The following is a 15,033-nucleotide window of genomic DNA, read 5'->3' on the forward strand; positions in this document are numbered from 1 at the left end:
ATGTGCGATCTGGAAACCGTGAAGCTCTTCAACATCATCGAGCCCTCCACCGTACAGTCTCAAACTATGTTAAAGCTTATAAATTAAGACAATGGATCAAGGCTTGCTATTCTCTTTCTGATACATCCCACCCTACAAAATACTGGAAGAGTTTCAACGCACTCACAGGAAAATTCACCAGAACATCCTATCCACTCATTCATCATGATCAAGCACTCCACTCAGACCAAGATAAAGCTAATGTCTTCGCTACCTATTTACAGGATATCTTTACGCCTTTATCAGCTACACGTCATTTTCGTCATCATCCTACAGAGCACTTTAACTTTTGGTCTCCACATCTTCAACCCAACGTGAATCACACAGTTTCTTCTCACAAAGCTCTCACTGCCCCCATCACTCCTGCCGAGATCCAGCATGTAGTTACCCGCAAACGAAACACTGCACCAGGCATCGATAACATCTCGTATCGCCATGTGAAAGAAAGCCCAACTGTTCTAATAAATCTTCTTGCCCTGATCTATACTTTTATCCTTCGTATACCCGCTCCGTGGAAAACGTCTAAAGTTCTTATGTTTCTTAAACCAGGGAAACCTTCCGACCAAGTATCCTCTTACCGTCCGATTCAGCCCACCTCGGTTTTCACTAAAATTCTGGGAAAAATCATAGTACAACGCCTTCATCTCCATCTTTCACGGTACAATCTCTTGCCAGTACACCAAGCAGGATTCCGCCCACAGTTCAGTATTAACGATCAGCTCATGCGTCTTCTAAACTACATTACTAATCACTACAATACGACAAAACCATTCTGCCTGGTCCTTTTTGATCTGGAAAAGGCATTTGATAAAGTTTGGCATCAAGGACTTCTCTCTAAGTTGCTCAATTTTCGCCTTCCCCTTGCATATATACGATTCATTTATAATTTCTTGTCTGGACGCCTCGCATACGTTTTCATCAATCAGCAATCATCTCATCCTATCTTCCTACATTCCGGTGTACCACAGGGCTCTTCGCTCTCTCCCCTACTCTACCTGCTATATGTTGCAGATATGCCTCCACTTCCTACCAACGTTCATTTATTTCAAGACGCTGACGACACAGCCTTTCTTGCCGTAGGTCGCACTGTTCACCAACTCAACACAGCACTGCAGGAGGCGATAGATACATTTGTCCTATGGTGTGATAAATGGAGGCTTAAGATCAATGCCAGTAAAACACAAACTACAGTATTCCTACCACCCAATAAACGCTCCAAAGTCCACCGCAATCCATCTCTATTAAATCTCACAGTTAACGACACTTGTCTTCAGCTTTCTGAAACAGTCAAATACCTGGGACTTACATTGGACAGACACCTTTCTTGGAAAGCACACCTGTAGGATGTTACAGCAAAATCTTACCGTCGACTTAACTTACTTAAACGCATAACTGGTACCACTTGGGGTCTTCATTCAGAACTTCTTTTAAACACCTACAAAGTATTTCTTCGCCCAGTACTGACTTACGGCCATCCTGCCTGGATTGCAGCTCCCCCTTCCTATTATCACAAACTTAAAGTTCTCGAACGACACGCCCTTCGTGTAGCATACCGCATCAAACTTCCCAGTCCAACTCAGATCCTATACGGCCGACTGCCTTTTCCTCACATTTTATTCCATCTCGAACAGCTTCGCCTTAAGTACTTTCAGACACGTCTCAAACTTCATCACCCGCTCCTCCGAGATACTATTAACGCTCATACCAACTTCGATCTTCCACATCCCATCACACACTCTCCTCTTTCCCTCCTTTTCACACTGTATCATTACTCTCTACCACCCGACCACCCTGATCTTCCACTGACTCGTACTTTTCTCATCGACCATCCTCCACCTGATATCACACCGTCATATTCCGCACAGTAGTCCTCTGTTACTAACAGGGCTTCCCCTTGTCTCTCATCAATGCTTGGAGCAGCCCCCAAGCGAGAAGATTAACCTGCATCTGTCCTATAACAATCACCCTCGTGTTGTGTTGTCTAGTGCACCTCACTCATAGTCATCTCATTCTTCACGTCTACCATATAGGAAGTATTGTACAATCTTACAATCAATCATGCAATACCGACATTCCCCTACCTTATGATTGCTATCGCAAAGATAGCAATATCCATCTGCTGAATAATAAATTTTATGAAATAAAGTGATAATAAAATAATGTAAATTCCCTTAGACTATCTCCCAGTCCTTTCCTTCCAATTCTCAAACTTCTCTTTCCCCATGGAGGGCGTAACCCTCGGGCGGGTAGCTAGCCTCGGCTAGCAAAAAAAAAAAAAAAAAAAACAATGTGAGCTGAAGTGCAAGTAGTGCTGTGAAACAGAAGTGTACATTCAAAGTAAGCAAATTGTGTTGTGGAACAGACGACGTGGTGAGAATTGACTGCACTTAGTGATGTGGAACAGAAACGGGAAAAGTGACTACAACTTGTGCTTTGGAAGACGGGAATACGTGTTTGTGGAGCAAGTGTATGTACGTATCAATAGACAGTGGTGTTTAGAAGTGAAACATGTACACGAATGCAGAATTAGCAGATATGCATTTCACATATGGATTGGCGGATGGAAATGCACTAGAAGCACGGCGTCTGTACCAGGAGAGATACCCCGGACGTCACATTCCAGACAGAAAAACATTTGAATCCCTCCATCGCTGCCTGCGTGAGTATGGAAGTTTTGCGCCCCATGCTGCTGGAAACAGTGGCAGATCAAGAGCTATGACCCCCGAGGTAGAAGAGCAGATAGTGGATGCTTTTCGACACAATCCGGAGGACAGCACACGAGGAGTAGGTATGAGACTGCATGTACCTCACGCACAGATATAGCGTGTTTGTCGGCGAGCGAACCTGTATCCGTATCACCTTCAGCGAGTGCAGGCTTTGTCGCCAACCGATCATCAGCCGAGAGTGCGCTTTTGCCAATGGTACCGCGAGCAGTGTGCCGTTAATCCAAACTTCGCATCTGCAATAGTGTTTACAGATGAGGCGCAGTTCACACGTGACGGCAAATTCAATTTCCATAATGCACATGTCTGGTCGCCAGATAATCCTCATGCGATCAGTCAAAGAAGAAATCAACAACAGTTTGCTCTAAATGTGTGGTGTGGTATTGTCGGCGACACTTTCCTAAGTCCATACATACTCCCACCGAGACTGACCGGAAACAACTATCGAGACTTCTTGGAAACCGACATTCCAGATGTACTGGATACTTTACCCCTGGCTCTGCGTCCAATGTTACATTTTATGCATGACGGTGCACCCGCGCATTTCAGTGTTACAGCCCGGCAGTATCTAAATGCCGTATTCCCTGGCAGATGGATAGGGCGTGGAGGACCAGTTGCTTGGCCTTCACGCTCACCAGATCTAAATCCTTTGGACTATTACCTGTGGGGACATTTAAAGTCGTTGGTCTACGCATCTGCTGTGGATACTGAGAAGACGCTTCGTATTTGTATCAAAGCAGCTTGCCAGCGACTACGAAACACCCCTGGTACTTCGGCACGCGTTCGTTCATCCATGCGGCGACGGGCTGCAGCTTGCATTCGGACAGAAGGAGGACATTTTCAGCACTTACTGTAAGGTACTACAGTATCGATTTTGTGGCGCTGGTGATGCACACAATTTACTGTTTGTGGTTGTAACTCTTGTTTGATGATGGTTCTTTGGACTTTATGACTATACCTGTGTCGTTTTGCTTTTCTCACTGCTATTTGTATTAGTGTTGCACTTTCCAATACGGACATTAAAAGTACCAATTATTATACATTTATTTGCGCGTGTTTTTTCTGATTCTTGTACCATGCAACGCGCAATCGGCTTAATTAATTTCGTTCGAACCTGTGTTGCATATTCTTTCACACACGACACTCTGGTAATAAGTCGGGAAACAGTTCCGGACAGAAGGTGACTATTTCACACCGTCAGGTGGTGTCAGTGGCTATAGCTCTGTAACGATGCATTTCCGGACATAGTATATTCATATGAACGGTTTTACTTGTCTACCCGTAAGGAATCTGTCCCTGAATTTTTGCCATGTCTTTTTAAAACACCCTGTATTTCACTTTTAGTCACGCTTCTACAGATAATCAGCTTGCTATGTGTAATGTACAATTTGTGTCTCTAAGAGGAAGCATTGCAAACTAAAGAACATTTAAGGTTTGGAGTTGGTCTCCGTTAGAAGGCAGGAGGTCCAGCAATCAAAGCGAGAGTATGGAGGTAAAATGCTACATACCTTCCGAGCTCCTCAACGTTTGCGCTGATTCAAATAAACAAAAGAGAAACAAACATATATCTAAAGAGATTCGAACTAATAGTACTTGATTACAGAAGGACAAGTTGTTCAGAGCACAAAAGTCGCTAAATTTGTAAGAAAGTCGCCAAATTATCATTCAAAAATCACCAAAAATGTCGCTAATCGGAAAAATTAATTTTTGGCGTTATAATGGAAGTCGAATCCCCTAGATTTAGCGACTTATCCCCCAAACTGGCAACACTGGTTTTGACAGTCGTACTCGGGCTCTGAAGAGCATGTTTGAAGTGGCGAGATTGACATTATTCCGTACTTTAATGCAGCATTTCATTGCATTCATTTTGATAGTTGAAATTACAATAAAACGAAGCTAAATGATATTGAGTCAGACCTGTATACTAAATTTATCAAGGTTTTGCCATTTAAATTTATGTGTTTGTATGTTTGTAATTTGTTCTTGTTGCAGTAAATCACGATTGCACTTGTTTGGCGAGGCTCTATTGCCAGCCGCACCATTTTAGATTTATGTTGGTGTTTTGTTCCTTTCGCCAAATATTTCTAATATTGATGTACTATCAAAACTTTTCATGCGATTCTGTGAAACAGGAATGGAAAAACTTGGCAACGTCGTTCACTGATAATGTATTCTGCGAAACAGGAAGTAACCTAAGAACGCCCCCCTTGGCCGTGACTGATGTCAACCACAAATAATAGGCGAATTGGAAATCCCCAAACAGAGGGTTAGACATTTCTTTTAAGATAGAGTGAATTCGTCCTACACTTATTACGAATATGGCGAATTTTGTGCAGACTTCGCAAACTCTATGGAATGTTGGGTCAATGTTATGCACGGAAGAAGTCGACTGTGATGAGATTGATTGCTAAATTTGAGAAAACCGCCTCCGTTGTGGCCATTAAACTCTCGAGGTGTCCTCGTGTTAGTCGTTCTGCGGTAAAAAATAGCTATCGCGAGTGATAATGTAAGTCTGGTGAAATCTATTCACAGACATTCATAAAAATTGAATATTGCCAGAACTAGCATGCAACGAATTCTGAAAAAATAACAGGGGAAAATCGTGTAACATTCAGTGTTGAAAACATACTAGAAAACAAATGGCGGACATTTAGAAAGTTGCGTTGTTTATGGGACTACATCTGGACGAATGACGAACAGGCGGACAGATTCCATAAAAAGTTTTTTGGCACGTAGGGAACATGAAATCTACAAATCCGTTTGAAATCTCATATTCTCTCTCTCTCTCTCTCTCTCTCTCTCTCTCTCTCTCTCTATATATATATATATATATATATATATATATATATATATATATATATGTATGTATGTTCCTTCTCTTGAAAATAGCAACGTCATTTCAGATTTTACTTGTAGGAGCGGGACGAGGATGAGTAAAATTTCACGTTTTTTACTCCCATTTTATTATACATTCAAAGCACGTGGGGACAAGTGTCTCCCTGAAGTCTCAAATGACACAACTGCTTGAAAATGAGATAGTAAGGAAAGTAAGCACCTAATAGAGAACTCGCTATCTGGAAAAAAAAAGTAGTTGGCAACAGTAGTAATTGTTTGTTAGTATATATAGGGTGTTTCAAAACAAGACTGACATCTGGGAGGTGACTCCTGATACCAAGATAAGACAAAATGTATAGACCAATCTGTGTGCAGAAATATGTCATTTTGGAGTTACAGGCTGCCGAAAACATGAAAAAAAAAAAAAACTTTAAAGTTCCATAGTTCCAATATTATGGGACCTACCGTAGTCGGGTCAAGTCTTCACTAAGGAACTAATACGTGCGTTATCAAAAAATACATGTTTCAGAATCCTGCGATACTCACACAACAACTTCTATAGAAAGAGTTTGGCCACGGGCTTATAATTTGCAGTACTCACCAACTTCCTCTATAGAAGTTGTTGAGGAAGTACCTTGGGATTTTGAAACAATGATATTTGGATTAGGCACATACCAGTTCCTAAGTGAAGTCTTGATCCGACTACGGTAGAACCCATAGTATTGGAACTATGGACCGATGTTTTCATGTTTTCGGCAGCCTATAACTCCAAAATCACGGATTTCTGCACCCAGGTGGGTCTATATTTTTTTGCCTTACCTTGCTGTCAGGAATCACCTCCCAAAGGTTGTCGGTATTGTTTTGAAACACCCTGTATATTTCTAAAGTCCTCTTATACATTCTGCCAGAGCATGTATAAATATCGCATTATCAAGATCCCAGGAAAAGACTATCAAAATTAAATTTGAAACGAACTATCCTTCAGCATTGAACAGTTAACGAAATAATTTTAACTGCCCTTAAATGCCTCACTTTATCGTACAGCCGTCCAAATGGAATTAGGGATCCTGTCAGTAACATACCGATAATGGAAACGGATAATACGAATACAGCTAATAACGTCCAGTTTTACATCAAATCACTTCAACTTACTGAAAAATGTGCTTACGATTTTTTTTAAAGTGTCCCACTACACAAAATTTCTGATTAATCCGTGCATCGGGTAAAGCCAATTAAACGACAAGAAATTAGATCTTGGGTTATTTTCCCCCAACAGAAGCAGTTAATCGCAGCGTAGTTTACAGGAGTGGAGTTGAGACCTCAGTGTGGAAGCAATTCAATTTTCTCCTTAATTGAAGACTTGTGTGAAGTGTATGGCAATCTCCGTATCACACACACAACAAACAGCTAATGTAATGCATTATAATCCCTCGCTTATGGCACAATCAAAAGTTTTCTTCTGCTCCAAGCAGCATTATGAAGTTTTAGCCATGAGATTAGGAAATATATCATACATACAACGAATTCCGCTAAGGGCGATCTGTTTTATGCTTTCACCGTCTACGTTATCATTACCAATCAGTGATGCCAACCTGTGGGAAATATCTGTTACATTATTTTTTAGAGAAGAGGTAAAATAAATTTTTGCTGAAATTGGCAACATATAGAGGGTTTTTCATATACGAGGGTAAGTGAAAAATTATCCTCAATGTACCTATAACTTTTCTCACATTATTCATACTCGCCTATGTCCTCGCTTATTTTATTGCTATGGTGTTGTGGGTATGTTATGAAAGTTTGATTCTAATTCCTCCCCATTCGTCTTCCTTTTGTTGCAGATAGATCATGGCCGATCCATTAGAAGTTTGCACCAAACATGAACAACGAACAATTATCCGGTTTCTGTGGTCCGACGATGTATTCGTATCAGAGGCCGCAACCCATTCATGAAATCCATGAAAAATTCAAAAAATGGTTGCACAGGTGTTAAGTACCAGGAAGGAGTCTTAGATGGTCGTCTGCCTCCGTCCTCGTGTGTAACACTTGTGCGACCATTTTTGAATTTTTCAGTCCAGTCATAGACACTTCGTTCCGGTAAGACACTGTTCCCGTATATTGTGCCGAAAGTCTTTGATGGATTGCGGCCTCTGATACACCTTCCGACAACAAAAACCGGATCCCTGCTCGTTGTTCCTCTTTGATGCACACTTCTAATGGAGCGGCCATGACCTATCTGCAACAAAAGTAAGACAAATGGAGGAATTAGAATCAAACTTTCATAGCCTGACCACAACAGCATAACAATAAAATAAACGAAGACACATGTCAGTATTAACAATGTAAGAAAAGTTTTAGCTACATTGTAGATAATTTTTTACTTCTGCATAATACATGCACGCTAAAAAACATCTGTACGATAGGGAAGTAGACATGACGAAATAAGCATGAAACTGTTACCCAAGTGATTTGTAGAGAGACTTAATAACTTATATTCTCAAAAATCACGAACCAAGAAGCAGAAACTATGCTCTCGTATTTAAAAGAGAAAGCAAATAAAACAAGCTAATAAATGAAAGAAATAAACCAAGTAAAATATTAAACAAAAACAAAACAAAACAAAACAAAAAAAACTTCTAAAACACTCCACATGAAGCGTACGGAGAACAACCATTACACCCAATAGAAGATGGAAACATTGCCTTCTGACAACAAAATTTACTTGTTCTCGGTTTATAATTTTGGTAAGTAGTGTAACGCGGGAATTTTAGAAACAAAACAACACTTTTTAGCTCTTGAGGTGGGATTCTATAATATTTTAGGTTGGGATCACTGTTACCAATAATTTCACATTGGCCACTTTATTCTGAAGAGCTGAATCTTGCAATGGAAAACTAACAATAAAACCACAAGTAGCAATGTCAGCTGTACGTCACGTAAAGGTGTTTCGTCTCTTTGGTTCAACATATTCTCAATTGACATTAGTAGTAGAGATTTAGTAGGAGAGATAAGAGTGGTTTTAGTAGAGATTAGAATCGAAATAAAGTATGTTCTTAAGACGTTTTATTTACTGCAGAAAATCGGTTTTAGTACAGAGATTAGAGTGAGATTTAGTATACTCTTGGGATGCTTTATTGATTACAGAAAATCAGTTTTAGTGGAGAGATAAGAGTGGAGATCGAGTATACTCTTAAAATGCTTTATTGATTGCAGAAAACAGGTTTTAGTGAAGAGATAAGAGTGGAGATTGAGTATACTCTTAGAATGCTTTATTGAATGCAGAAAACAGGTTTTAGTGGAGAGATAAGAACGGAGATTGAGTATACTTTTAGGATGCTTTATTGATTACAGAAAATCATTTTTAGTGGAGAGATTAGAGTGGAGATTGTGTATATTCTGGGGATGCTTTATTGATTGCAGAAAACAGATTTTAGTAGAGAGATTAGAGTGGAGATTGAGTATATTCTGAGGATGCTTTATTGATTGCAGAAAACAGGTTTTAGTAGAGAGATTAGATTGGAGATTTAGTATGCTCTTAGGATGCTTTATTGATTACAGAAAATCACTTAAAGTGGAGAGATTAAAGTGGAGATTGAGTATATTCTGGGGATGCTTTATTGATTGCAGAAAACAGGTTTTAGTGGAGAGATAAGAGTAGAGATTTAGTGTACTCTTAGAATGCTTTATTGATTACAGAAAACAGGTTTCAGTAGAGAGATTAGAATGGAGATTGAGTATATTCTGGGGACGCTTTATTGATTGCAGAAAACAGGTTTTAGTAGAGATATAAGAGTAGATATTTAGTGTACTCTTAGAGTGCTTTATTGATTACAGAAAATCAGTTTTAGTGGAGAAATTAAAGTGGAGATTGGACATACTTTTAGAATGTTTTATTGATTGCAGAAAACAGGTTTTAGTAGAGAGATTAGAATGGAGATTAAGTATATTCTGGGGATGCTTTATTGATTGCAGAAAACATGTTTTAGTAAAGAGATTAGAGTGGAGATTTAGTATCCTCTTGGGATGCTTTATTGATTGCATAAAACAGGTTTTAGAAGAGAAACTAGAATGGAGATTGAGTATATTCTGGGGATGCTTTACTGATTGCAGGATACAGGTTTTAGTAAAGAGATTAGAGTGGAGATTGAGTATACTCTTGGAACGTTTTATTGATTGCAGAAAGCAGGTTTTAATCGAGAGATTAGAGTGACGATTGAGCATGCTCTTGGGATGCTTTATTGATTGCAGAAAAGCGCTTCACGGTGCCTGTTACAAATTTTACTCTACAGTAGTTTGACTCGGTGATCCGGACAGACCGTTGACCCGGAAACAGCCCAAATATCACCTCTGCAGCATTACAGAGAATTTTATAGTTGATTAATGATGTCACTATTCGAACTCGAATATTCATTTGTTTGATTTTCGGTGTGACATTTCTTAACCAAGGTACAGTGTCTTCAATATTTCAAAAATAATTTCATATTCATAAGTCTTCCCAGGCTGAAAAATAATACCGTGGACTATAAAAACTGATATAAGAAAACGTTATTTGGGCTCAGCAGTATCCTTTGTATTTTAACCCACAAGTTTTACAGGTTGGCTAAATTAAACTTTGAAAATACTTCTCAAGAGAACCATATACGTTACCATTTCTTGGTTCTCACACGTTTATAGCTCGATTAATCTAGTAGTTATCTTTCAGTCTATGCTTTGACACATACGGATTCAATCAAAAAACGAGAAAGGGAATTCTAGAATTAGTGAGAAGACACACTTATATATATATATATATATATATATATATATATATATATATATATATATATATATATATATATATATAGATAGATAGATAGATATACAGAGAGAGAGAGGATAAAATCATGTTTGGAAGAATTACATTAACAGCCTCATACGTACTCCATATGTTGGATTAGGATTAGGAACTAGATTTCTAGCTTTTCGAGATCTATGCCCAATGACGATAGATCAAGTACCCATTCCAGTCATAATCGTAGTTAACATTTTTAAATATGTGCAATCAGAGGCGTCACTTTCAGGCTTCACATGAGGGAGGTAAGAGCACCACTGACATAATACTTTCCCGTTCTCTACTCGTATATTAGTAGACAGTCTATTAAAGTATGTGTATTCCTCGAATTCTTTGGGAGCAATTGCCCCTCTTGGCCCCCTAAATGACGCCCCTGTGTGCAATATCGGCTGTGGGGGTCCATATCTAACAGCGTACGGTGAACTATGTTCTCAGGCATACTTGCGCTCTGTCCACTGTTAAAGTCTGCCGTTAATTGTGCCACAATTTGTAACCTAAACTGTTTTACCAATCTGGACTGTCCGATATCTTTAATAAGATCTGGCCGCCTCGCGATCTTGTTGTTTCGTACTGATTTCACTGTTCTTTTCCCACGTTTGTAAGGCACTAACCACGGCAGCTTGCGAACATCCGAGAAGTGAAATCTCTGTCACTGTCTGGCGAACGGTTCTGATGTGTCCCGTGGCTCTTATGTCAGCCCAATGATTTTGTCGAAAAGATACGGCGGTCATATTGTTTTGGTTGGTCAGTGCATATTATTGTCGTTATATGATCTTATAGTTAGAATGGCTATTTAATCTTAGTTAATATTAGAGTATACAATTAGAATAATTTATTCCTTTTATATATCACATACGTGTTTCTTTCAGTTACCAGTACACAATTCATGTCCCCATTAGAGGCAGCGTGTGCTCCTAATCCACTTCAAGAAATTATAAATAAATACGTCATAAATCTGATATTTGGCAGGCCTAACTATCTTATAGTAGAACGGAATGTATCACGTGGCAAAAGCAATCATAATCACAAAACAAATTCATTTAGGGAAACAATACTATCATTCTAAAATATTCAGCTATCTTATCTTTCTATAATAAAGTAGTATGTTATGAGTCCTCCTTATTTTCGATGTGAAAAACTGGATTATTAAGCTGCTCTAAAAGCTCCGAAACTTATAACGCACAGCTTCTTCGATTATGTTGCAACCCGCAATGGAGCTCAGGCGGGAGAACGCGATCCTAATTCACTGGTGACTGACAGGAAACAGGACTTATTTAGCGAGAAACGCGAATAGTCTATATCAGACTGGTACGGTATTCGATATTCAGTCGGTTTACCATAGTTCTAAATGTTTGAAAGCCCAACGTAATTATCGACCACTACTATGTTTTACAATCTTTTAATTACAATATGGCAACTACTTAGCAGGGTCTCACAAGGGGGGACGAGGGGACCCGCCCCCCCCCACAGCTCATGTGGGCCCCCTCATTGTATTTGTAAATTTACAATATTTGGCATAATTTGAATGCAATTTGTCTTAAAATCCTCATATATGCTTTCTGCATCTGAATGCCCCCCCTCAAATTTACAGAGAAATCGGCGCCCTTGGGAGCTCACTGGAGGGCCAAGTAGGAGGGCCTGGCTCCCCTTAACTTCACCACTGACGATATGAAGGTGCGCATGTTAACCATATAGTCTGAAGAAAAATCTAAAGCGAGCATTGGAATTCACTAATTTGTTTCCAAAATATAGACTAAAAAGCATTTTAGAGTTTGCCGACTTGAAACGATGATAACAAAAAAGAAATACTGTACAACACAATTGCACTGCATGTATTTTGAAATATCTGACAATTTACGTTCTTTACACTAATTAGCATTACCTCTGTTAACAACAAGTGAAAGCTTCAGTTATTGGCGGATTAATACAATCTGATTGGATCTACATGTAATACTTGAACGCACACAGAATATTGAGTGCTTGTTTCTCAACCCCTGCAACATCTTTTATTTAAAACTTAACTGAAGGCTGTCAAAATATTGATGCATACGAAATGTAATGTACGAGATATCTTTAAGGCATCTTTAACAGTTCAAACATCATAGAATAATAAACTCTAATGTCAGAGAGATTTCTATGCAAATATTGCATTAGTTACGAAAGATTAAATCTGTTCAAATCCAAGGTAAGTGGATTAGTGTAGACATGAACAGACACAAAACAAAAGAACGTCTGAAAGCGTATGTTAGCTATATTATAAGACAATATTTACCCACGTATAAAAATTGTATTTTTGTTGTTGTTCTTGTTGCACTGCGGATATTCAGTCTTTTTATTATGACATGTTCAACCGAATACTCGTTCTGACTTCGAAATCAGACAACCATTTTGTCCTTATCGAAGATCAACCGACAACTAACCAGTCTGCTGTCTCAGAGAGAGAGAGAGAGAGATTTAAAGAAAGAGAAAAAAAGACAGTCAAGTCTTCACAGAAGTGGCTGAGGACTGGGTCTTGAGGAAAAGGGTTTGTTCAGAACACCAATGAGACGGTACCAGAATATTTTACAAGTTCTGTGAAGATCACTAAGCGCTTATAAAACGCATATTATTCACTTAGCGGTATACAGCCAGCAGCATAAATTGTTCGTTTTCAAGACAATGTGTTCACTTTTTGACTTTCTTATTTCAAACCAAGCATTTAAAACTAGATTTGGATTACTAATCTTCACCATATATGTATACTAAATGAAGTTTCAAGATTGAAAAAAAAAAAATAAAAATAAAAATAAACCATATGATCTGTTCTTTTAATTATCTAACATGTAAGGACACAGAGAAGTCACTTTTTTAAATCTGTTTGTTTATGGTAGAGACCTGCACGGGCCGGGCTTGGGCGGGCCAACTCTATTATTTCTTTGGGTCGGGCCGGGCTTGGGCGGGCCGACACTGATTTCTCTTCAGGTAGGGCCGGGCTGTGGCCAATTAATTGCAATTCTTTGATAATTATTGACATTCGTTAAACGATAATTACAATAAAGGCAAACGTTGAAGAAGTGTGCCCGTGAAAAATGTTACAAAATGAAACTTCTAAAATTTATTGGGCCCGGGCCGGGCTTGGGCCAAGAATTTTAAAAAAACTTATCGGGCCGGGCCGGGCTCGGGCCGAAAATCTCCAAAACTTTTCGGGCCCGGGCTAGGCCGGGCCCACGTACATTCGGGCTGGATTGGGCTCGGGCCGAAAAATTCGGCCCTTACAGGTCTCTAGTTTATGGATAGCTTTGTACTTGCAAGTGTTCTGCTAGTCGAGGACAACCAATTTGCCTGTTAGCTTTTATTTCTTCTTTTGATATTTCTTAAGGCAAGTGTAAAGATTCAACTATTACCGATAATAGCAGCACATGTGCTCACTGCGTATCAGAGGATAACCCGTACAGTTTTTTTTTTTTCGTTCATTGTTAAGAGCGTTTAGTTTTAATCCACAGAAATGTGCTATCAATAATGCAACTCTCATTATTAGGCATATTTAATTTTCTCTCTAGATCTTGCATAAGATTTGTAGACGATATGGCGCTTATTGCAGAATCTGAAAAGGAAATAAATAAAATGTTAGAAGACCTGAAGATGGGTTTTGAAGACTATGGGATGAAAATAAATATTAGAAAGACAAAAGCCATGGTGATTGAAACGAAGAGGTCTGTGTCAAATATAAAAGTGGGAGGGGAGAAAATAGAACAAGTTAATAGTTTTCGATATCTGGGTAGTATTCCTGGTAATGACATAAAGTGCGAACGTGAAATAAAAGCAAGGATAGGAATGGCGAAAGAAGCCTTTAGGAATAAGAAAAGTCTATTTTGTAGGACCTTGAATAAAGAATTGAGAAAAGACTCATAAAATCCTTCGTGTGGAGTGTTGTACTGTATGGGATTGAAACGTGGACATTACGTAAAAGTGATGAAAAACTACTGGAAGCCTTCGAAATATAGGTGTGGAGAAGAATGGAAAGAATTAGTTGGATCGAGCGGAAAACGGATGAGAGGGTGCTAGAAATGGTGAGGGAGAAAAGAACACTTTTAGATATTGTTAAGAAGAGAGAGAGGAACTGGGGACATTACCTAAGAAGAAATTGTATCATGAGGGACGTCTTAGAGGATATAGTGACAGGAAAGAGAGGGAGGGGGCGAAGGAGACTTCAATTAATGAACGATATAAAAACAGAAAGATCATACGTAAGACAAAGAGGTTAGCGGAGGACCGTGGAGCATGGAAGCTTCTCAGATGCTGCAAGTGACCTGCCAGTAAGGAGAGAATACCTATGATGATGATGATGATGATATCTCCATCTCTATCTGAGTAAGATCTCTATCTGAAGCTTCCTTCTTACTGAAGGAGAAGATATTCTGATGGAATGACGATAAGAGTTGTATAACCCGGAAATGGGATTTAAATGGATAAATACCCTCATACTTGTTCAATACTACCTAGACATAGTGGGTTGCAGTATTGAACCTCCCAAACTTGACCCCTCCCAACAAAAAATTCTGGATGCGCGCCTGTATTATGTATGCAGTCAACTCTTACTCACTATTCCTTTAATTTTAAGCTTTCTAC

General features: G+C 39.1%; 1 protein-coding gene across 4 annotated transcripts in view; it reads right to left on the reverse strand.

The window, feature by feature from the left end:
• LOC145662395 (protein nervous wreck-like) overlaps positions 1 to 15,033 on the reverse strand; it is a 554,721-nt gene that overhangs the window by 91,582 nt on the left and 448,106 nt on the right. The gene's annotated exons all lie outside the window — the stretch shown is intronic.

This window comes from Thermobia domestica, chromosome 10 (genome assembly GCF_964235325.1).
Source record: "Thermobia domestica chromosome 10, izTheDome1.hap1.1, whole genome shotgun sequence".
Taxonomy (NCBI): domain Eukaryota; kingdom Metazoa; phylum Arthropoda; class Insecta; order Zygentoma; family Lepismatidae; genus Thermobia; species Thermobia domestica.